General features: G+C 44.4%; 1 long non-coding RNA gene across 1 annotated transcript; it reads right to left on the bottom strand.

Moving 5' to 3' along the window:
- Positions 1 to 641: 641 nt before the first annotated feature.
- LOC106604586 (uncharacterized) lies at positions 642 to 6,554 on the bottom strand. Its single transcript, XR_001328699.2, has 6 exons — positions 6,322 to 6,554; positions 5,465 to 5,562; positions 5,146 to 5,268; positions 3,119 to 3,496; positions 2,836 to 2,965; positions 642 to 2,695 (listed from the first exon to the last, which is right to left on the bottom strand). It is a non-coding gene; the product is annotated as an uncharacterized lncRNA (long non-coding RNA).
- Between the last annotated feature and the right edge of the window lie 65 nt (positions 6,555 to 6,619).

Genomic DNA, 6,619 nt, shown 5'->3' with positions numbered 1-6,619 from the left:
AGGCTCTCAGCGTAGCGCACACACACACACACAACTGACCACCACAGAAACACCCCAACATCCTGGTTTCCTGACACTGTTTTCCCGGCTAGGGGGATTGGGTTGCAGGGTTAAGGCTGTATGGGCCATGAGGAATTTCACAACAAGTAAATGGTTTGGGTTTTACTTTAAAGAAGGTTTTTCTCAATGGGATCCACAAGCCAAAGTACAAGCCCACTTCCTTAGGTCAGGAGAGTCTCAGAGGGTTGGTGTGGTGAGCCACTCTGTCTCGTAGGCCTCACAGTAATCCAGCTCTAAATAAACCACAACATGGGAGTGGTGAGAAACATGGCTTTTTCATATATACTACCAGTCAAAAGTTTGGACACACCTACTCATTCAAGAGTTTTTCTTTATTTTTATAACGTGAAAGATCAGGACCCTGGGACTAAACACCTCCCTCTGCAACTGGATCCTGAACTTCCTGATGGGCCACCCCCAGGTGGTAAGGGTAGGCAACAACACATCTGCCACGCCGATCCTGAACACTGGGGCCCCTCAGGGGCGCGTGCTTAGTCCCCTCCTGTACTCCCTGCTCACCCACGACTGCGTGGCCAAACAGAACTCCAAAACCATCATTACGTTTTCTGACGATACAACAGTGGTAGGCGTGATCACCGACAACGATCAGACCTGGCAGTGTGGTGCCAGGACAGCAACCTCTACCTCAATGTGAGCAAGATAAATGAGCTGATCATGGACTATAGGAAAAGGAGGGCTGAACAGGCCCCCATTGACATTGTCGGGTCTGAAGTGGAACGGGTCGAGAGTTTCAAGTTCCTTGGTGTCCACATCACCAACGAGCTATCATGGTCCAAACACACCAAGACAATCGTGAAGAGGGCACAACAACACCTTTTCCCCCTCAGGAGACTGAAAAGATTTGGCATGGTTCCCCAAATCCTCAAAAAGTTCTACAGCTGCACCATCGAAAGCATCCTGACCGGTTGCATCACCGCCTGGCATGGAAACTACTCGGCATCTGACCATAAGGCGCTACAGAGGGTAGTGCGTACGGCCCAGTACATCACTGGGGCCAAGCTTCCTGCCATCCAGGACCTTTATACTAGGCGGTGTCAGAGGAAGTTTAGCAATCGGTACCAGAACGGCAAGCGGTACTGGAGCGCCAAGTCTAGGACCAAAAGGCTCCTTAACAGCTTCTACCCCCAAGCCATGAGACTGCTGAACACGTAATCAACAGCCTACCTGAACTAAATGGCCACCCAAACTATTTACATTGAGCCCCCCCCCCTTCCATTAGTTTTTTCACTGCTGCTAAGCGTTGTCTATTATCTATGCATAGTCACTTTACCCATACCTACATGTACAAATTACCTCCGACTAACCTGTACCCCCGAACATTGACTTGGCACCGGTACCCCCTGTATATAGCCTCGTTATTGTTATATTATTGTGATACTTTTTATAATTTTTGTTACTTTAGTTTACTTAGGAAATATTTTCTTAACTCTTTCTTGAACTGCATTGTTGATTAAGGGCTTGTAAGTAAGCATTTCACTTAAGGTCTACACCTGTTGTATTCGGCGCATGTGACGAATAAAATTTGATTTAGAGAGCTGGGTCCAGGGCGTGGGGCCGGTTGGTGCCACAAGGACCAGCAGGTGGCCTGAGTGGCCCTCCTGGAGGAAGAGACCAACCAGGACAGTTAGGAAAGTTACCAAGTTTCAGTCAACTTCCCTGGTAAAACAAGCATTAAATCAGTCAATGAGGGGTTTGAATGTAAGAGAGCAATTGGAGTAGGATGAAGCAAGTATGCTTTTAAGGCAGTATGACTGTGCTTGAATTTGAGCATGTAGGTGTAATAAATGATTAATCAATAATCTTAGCCCTAATCAATGACCCAGACACTAAAAGCTCAAACATAAAGGACATTTCCAGACCATAAATGTGTCTGAAGGCTTAATAAATTACTGTTTTACATCTTCTGAAACTATCAGGCATTATCTGGCAATACAATATTAATACTATAAACAGAGCTCCTTGTACTATGTTCTAAAATGGGTGGTCTGGCTGAGAAATAATGCTATTTCCACCTCCCCCTATACCACAGGCCCAGCAGAGGGACCAAAACACAAATAAATTACAGTGAGAGTGGAGGGAGAAGAATTCTGGGAGCAGGAAGTGCTTTCGCCACATTCCACAGCAGCAGGCCCTTGGTGGTTGGTGACCTTGGATTATACAACAAGCCTTAGCATCGGTATGGAAAATAGATAGCAGGAGGGAGAGCAGCTACTTCAGTGCACCATCTGCACCAAGGAGCTGGGCTGGGGAGATGAAGATATACTTGGCCATAACGTGATGCCAATTTGGCACATGATGGCGACCAGCGGTGATGGGTTTCCCAGGCTCCCTGTGTTCTCTAAAGGGGCGGAGGGCGGCTGTCGAGCCATCTCTGATCATGGGCCTGCGCTCTCTTTTTCTCATTAGACTGATTCGCTGACAGAACAAAAATCAAGATTCAGCAGGCACTCAGCAGACAGAGGGAGAATGTCTGAAGGATGTCCAGGAAAGAGGGGGATATTTTGGATGTCAGTCTGCATTTCTGAGGTTGATATGTATTTTTTCTCTCAATATTTACCTTTGAGAGGCTCCTGTGAATATCTGCCTCAATCTGACCTCTGTTTCACCATAAAATCTGTAAAGACAGGTCGAACATGACAACAAAATAAACAAAGGTCACTTGATATGGATGTACGAGCATCACTAACCCTCAATACATGATCTTGTACTTGGTACCCAACCACATTTCATTAGGTAGGAATAATATTACCATACTTGCTCATGATTTCTGGACGGTTGATTACGGTCATATGTGCCCCGACCTCATTGTCTATGGCTCATCCAGTCATAGTCTTTCCTGTTCCCGGGGGGCCATAATGGAAAACCCCCCTATGAGGTGTGATTCCTGTATGCAAAAATAACAAAATCAACATCACATTAGCACAAAAATTTAATGAAATGCATAAAATCAGAGTTGAGTTTCCATGAATTTGAAATATAGCATATTGTTTTTGATGAAGAATTTTCCAATTCAAAGAAAAACCATATATTTGTGTACCGTAGTTGGCGAAGTCTCTCTCGGGATCATACTGTATATGACTTTTGACCTCAGGGCTGCCGTATCCTCCTCCTCTTGAGCCTCTTTGTGCCCGTCTCTGAACTTCACCTAATGCTCCACCTCTAGACTGAGACTGCCCTGCTCAGACTCAGCGGGAGTCTGGGGGTTGCAGGGGAGAGTTGGAGGGACACAGGGCAGGGGATACTGGATGCAGGACCAGGCTGCCCCGGATCCCTGGCCTGCACCTCAGGTCCATGGAGGTGGAGCCCAGCGCTGAGCTCGTCAGAGGCCTCCTCTGTATCAGGCTCCAGTTCCGGGGTAGGCAGGGGTCTCTGCAGGGAGACGCCGTCGACCCCCGTCACCCGCAGACTACACGCTCTGCCAAAATACATCAGGGAGAGTGAGTTTCCAGAGAGTTGGATCTTTCCATCTGAAATATGAGTGTATGGTAATGTAATGCAAAGTGTTACATTGAAAAGTGTTGCAATACATATTTGGCGCGGCTGGTAGCCTAGTGGTTAGATCGTTGGGCCAGTAACCGAAAGGTTGCTGGATCAAATCCCAGAGCTGAAAAGGTAAAAATATGTCGTTCTGCTCCTAAACAAGGCAGTTAACCCACTGTTCCCCGGTAGGACGTCATTTTAAATAAGAATTTGTTCATCATCCTTCTGTCTGCATTTAGAAATAAAAAGCAAAAGAGTGCATTTATCATTCATCATGCAATTAACGTAACTGTGATGGTATAACTGTGAGTCATCACTCAACTGACTGTCAAACTGTTGTTGCAGGTGTCTCACCAGCAGATGGCGACATTTTTCTATAAGTATAAAACATTTTATGGCGTATGGCTATACTTTTATTTTTTTATTTTTTATTTCACCTTTATTTAACCAGGTAGGCAAGTTGAGAACAAGTTCTCATTTACAATTGCAACCTGGCCAAGATAAAGCAAAGCAGTTCGACAACATACAACAACACAGAGTTACACATGGAGTAAAACAAACATAGTCAATAATACAGTAGAAAAATAAGTCTATATACAATGTGAGCAAATGAGGTGAGATAAGGGAGGTAAAGGCAAAAAAGGCCATGGTGGCAAAGTAAATACAATATAGCAAGTAAAACACTGGAATGGTAGATTTGTAGAAGAAAGTGCAAAGTAGAAAATAAATAATGGGGTGCAAAGGAGCAAAATAAATAAAATAAATAAATACAGTAGGGGAAGAGGTAGTTGTTTGGGCTAAATTATAGATGGGCTATGTACAGGTGCAGTGATCTGTGAGCTGCTCTGACAGCTGGTGCTTAAAGCTAGTGAGGGAGATAAGTGTTTCCAGTTTCAGAGATTTTTGTAGTTCGTTCCAGTCATTGGCAGCAGAGAACTGGAAGGAGAGACGGCCAAAGGAGGAATTGGCTTTGGGGGTGACCAGAGAGATATACTGGAGCGCGTGCTACAGGTGGGTGCTGCTATGGTGACCAGTGAGCGGAGATAAGGGGGGACTTACAAGTAAAGTGAGGTTAGTCTTAAGGCTTCCAATGCTTCAGTTCGGCTGGCACCTAGCCAAACTCGGCTAAACTCCAAACGAGTGTTCCTCGAATAGTCCCTTAAAATACCTTCACTTGAAAAAGCAGCAATAGTACTGTTTGTCGTAGCCAGTGTACTTCCTCAAACTAGTCAGACTGTATCTAAGACAGCTCAAGAAATGTCATTTTTGCCAAGGAGAGAAAGATGGACAGAGAGAAAGAGAGAGAGAGAGAGAGAGAGAGAGAGAGAGAGAGAGAGAGAGAGAAAAGATGAACAGAGAGAGAGATGGACAGAGAGAAAGATGGACACAGAGAGAGAGAAAGATGGACACAGAGGAGAGAGAGAGAGAAAGATGGACAGAGAGAAAAAAAAATGTGCACAAACACCCGAAAAAACCCTTGCCGAAGACCAAAACGAACAAAAACGTCATCATAATATATGCACAAACTGTTCTGAATTGTTTTGGATAGGAAGCATGCAGACGCCTTTAAACCTACTAGTTTACCTGGTGGAGAGATGCACATCTTCTGCCTGTAACACAGGCCCTATCAGGGGGTGAAGAGTCACTCCATCCCCAGGCTTCACTTTCAGACTGTTCTGAGTACTTTTCTGTAGGCCTACTTTACTCCTGGGGAAAGATGATGCCAGCATAGAAACTTGGCCTGGAAATAAACTGACAGCCTTTGTGCCAGTCTAATATTATTCACCATATCAACTGTGTCTGTGTCAATTGTTGATAATGTCCCCCCACAGTGCAATTCATTGTCAATAAGCACATGCACATATACAATATTCCATTACGTTGATAAACATTGTTGACATACCTCCTGTTGCCCAGTATGCCTCGACAATAGGACTGGTCATCCAGCTTTTACACTCAGCCCTGCTGATGTCCTGAATATTTTGGGAAGTTTATAATCTGCTGTACACAAATGTTGAAATAGAATGTTAGGATTTTCTAAACTTGAAAAGAGAATGTTTTGTCAAGAGTGAAATCACCGGCATACCACACATCCCTGCAGGGAGGGGGCTTTCTTGTGGAGTTGGTGGCCTGCTGGAGGTTACATGCAAGGCATTGTATGTACTCATTGCAACTTTCATCCATCATCAGCAGGTAAGTGCATGCATCCATGTTAATTGGTGTGTATATTTATTTTACCTTTATGTAACTAGGCAAGTCAGTTAAGAACAAATTCTTATTTTCAATGACGCCCTAGGAACTTGTTCAGGGGCAGAACGAGACTTTTACCTTGTCAGCTGGGGGATTCGATCTTGCAACCTACTGGCCCAATGCTCTAACCACTAGGCTACCTGCCACCCCACGTTATCTTTGTTGCATATCTGATTAATGCCATCCTTGCCTTGTCCGTCAGTTTTGGTGGGCAGCCCTCTCTTGGTAGGTTTGTGACATCTTTTTTGGGGCGGCACGTAGCCTGGCGGTTAAAAGAGCGTTGGCCCAGTAACCGGTATCCCCGAGCAGATTAAAAATCTATTGATGTGCCCTTGAGCAAGGCACTTAACCCGAATTACTCCTGTTAGTCGCTCTGGATAACTGCGTCTGCTAAATGACGAAAATATATGGTACATGAAATGTACATCGTATTCAGGCATGATATTATTTAAGAGCAACATAACTAGCTAATTAACGTTAACTAGATACTTTTCTCAACTGAGTCAATACCTGTAAATTAAGTTAGTTGTTGTTGTGATTGCTGCCTCGTGCCCAGAGTTTTGCAAGCTATTTAAGTCACTAGAGCCATCTCTCAGTTCCCTTGAGTTGTCACCATCATTGACTCTCCTAACTTTGCGTTTTGTTTTTCTTTCTTTGTCTTTAATTTATCAACAGTGTGCATGTGAAGCAGAAGTTTTAACACCAGCATGGGTGAATCAACTGAGATAAACTTCCTGGTTAAAGTTCAGTACCGCCACTTTTACCGTAAATGCCGTAGTAATTCTGCTTTGCTACTCTGTTTTTCTAT

The sequence above is a fragment of the Salmo salar genome, chromosome ssa05 (assembly GCF_905237065.1).
Source record: "Salmo salar chromosome ssa05, Ssal_v3.1, whole genome shotgun sequence".
Classification (NCBI taxonomy): Eukaryota; Metazoa; Chordata; class Actinopteri; order Salmoniformes; family Salmonidae; genus Salmo; species Salmo salar.
Note: the sequence above shows the minus strand (reverse complement) of the source record. Positions and strands in the feature narration are given on the sequence as shown.